The sequence below is a fragment of the Colletes latitarsis genome, unplaced genomic scaffold (genome assembly GCF_051014445.1).
Source record: "Colletes latitarsis isolate SP2378_abdomen unplaced genomic scaffold, iyColLati1 scaffold0039, whole genome shotgun sequence".
Taxonomy (NCBI): Eukaryota; Metazoa; Arthropoda; class Insecta; order Hymenoptera; family Colletidae; genus Colletes; species Colletes latitarsis.
In genome coordinates, this window is record NW_027488389.1 from 405,001 (window position 1) to 407,500 (window position 2,500).

A 2,500-nucleotide genomic window follows, 5' to 3' on the forward strand; every position below is an offset into this window, starting at 1 on the left:
CGTCGTTTGCGATTATTCGCCTCACGTTAGCCATGAGTATGTATATTATTCATTTACGAACGAACGCGGCAGCGTCCATCGGTTGCTCGATGAAATCGATGCGATAAACTACAGCCGTCTCGGCTGGTCGTCGTTAGTCGCGCGAGCAACGATGGCCGCAAAATCGACGCGTCGTCGTTTGCGATTATTCGCCTCAAGTTAGCCATGAGTATGTATAACATTCATTTACGAACGAACGCGGCAGCGTCCATCGGTTGCTCGATGAAATCGATGCGATAAACTACAGCCGTTTCGGCTGGTCGTCGTTAGTCGCGCGAGCAACGATGGCCGCAAAATCGACGCGTCGTCGTTTGCGATTATTCGCCTCAAGTTAGCCATGAGTATGTATATTATTCATTTACGAACGAACGCGGCAGCGTCCATCGGTTGCTCGATGAAATCGATGCGATAAACTACAGCCGTTTCGGCTGGTCGTCGTTAGTCGCGCGAGCAACGATGGCCGCAAAATCGACGCGTCGTCGTTTGCGATTATTCGCCTCAAGTTAGCCATGAGTATGTATATTATTCATTTACGAACGAACGCGGCAGCGTCCATCGGTTGCTCGATGAAATCGATGCGATAAACTACAGCCGTTTCGGCTGGTCGTCGTTAGTCGCGCGAGCAACGATGGCCGCAAAATCGACGCGTCGTCGTTTGCGATTATTCGCCTCAAGTTAGCCATGAGTATGTATATTATTCATTTACGAACGAACGCGGCAGCGTCCACCGGTTGCTCGATGAAATCGATGCGATAAACTACAGCCGTCTCGGCTGGTCGTCGTTAGTCGCGCGAGCAACGATGGCCGCAAAATCGACGCGTCGTCGTTTGCGATTATTCGCCTCTGGCTATCCGTGAGTATGTATAATATTCATATACGAACGAACGCGGCAGCGCCCATCGGTTGCTCGATGAAATCGATGCGATAAACTACAGCCTTCTCGGCTGGTCGTCGTTAGTCGCGCGAGCAACGATGGCCGCAAAATCGACGCGTCGTCGTTTGCGATCATTCGCCTCAGGCTATCCGTGAGTATGTATAATATTCATTTACGAACGAACGCGGCAGCGTCCATCGGTTGCTCGATGAAATCGATGCGATAAACTACAGCCGTTTCGGCTGGTCGTCGTTAGTCGCGCGAGCAACGATGGCCGCAAAATCGACGCGTCGTCGTTTGCGATCATTCGCCTCAGGCTATCCGTGAGTATGTATAACATTCATTTACGAACGAACGCGGCAGCGTCCATCGGTTGCTCGATGAAATCGATGCGATAAACTACAGCCGTCTCGGCTGATCGTCGTTAGTCGCGCGAGCAACGATGGCCGCACAATCGACGCGTCGTCGTTTGCGATTATTCGCCTCAGGCTATCCGTGAGTATGTATAACATTCATTTACGAACGAACGCGGCAGCGTCCATCGGTTGCTCGATGAAATCGATGCGATAAACTACAGCCGTCTCGGCTGATCGTCGTTAGTCGCGCGAGCAACGATGGCCGCACAATCGACGCGTCGTCGTTTGCGATTATTCGCCTCAGGCTATCCGTGAGTATGTATAACATTCATTTACGAACGAACGCGGCAGCGTCCATCGGTTGCTCGATGAAATCGATGCGATAAACTACAGCCGTCTCGGCTGATCGTCGTTAGTCGCGCGAGCAACGATGGCCGCACAATCGACGCGTCGTCGTTTGCGATTATTCGCCTCAGGCTATCCGTGAGTATGTATAACATTCATTTACGAACGAACGCGGCAGCGTCCATCGGTTGCTCGATGAAATCGATGCGATAAACTACAGCCTTCTCGGCTGGTCGTCGTTAGTCGCGCGAGCAACGATGGCCGCACAATCGACGCGTTGTCGTTCGTTTGCGATTCGCTTCAGGCTACCCGTAAGGATGTATATTATTTTATTACTTCCTCGCCGTCATCAGGACGTTTCGTTCGGAGCACGACGACGAGCACACACGCCACCGGGCAAAGCGGGATACGCAAGTTCAAACCGTAAAGGAACGTCGCGAAACGATGTTCGACGGCGTCTCGTTCCTCGGCTGTAGATCCTTGGGCGCTTTGTTTCGGCCCCTGCGCGTTGTGTGTGACAATCGGTCGTCGTCTCCTCTTCGAGCGAGCGCAACGTAAACAGCCAGCATCGTATCTCCGACCGAGACGCGTATATAATGGAAAAATTGACGGCGGGTGACATCCTCGATCGTCGCAACGATGGGTCTTATTTTCTCTTCTCCTCCTCTTTCTTTCGTTAGTAATGGACGTTTTTTTGTTTTTGTTCGAGATCTTTGTTTAGTAATGGACGTTTTTGTGTTATGTTCTTTCGTTTCTTTGTTCGTTTCGACCCAATCGTGTAAACGACGACGCGCGTCACCTCACGCCAGCATCGATCTACCATTAATACGGCGATTCTCGTTCGTCGAGAGAACCTATGGTCTGCACGGGCTCTCCAACGCTTGTG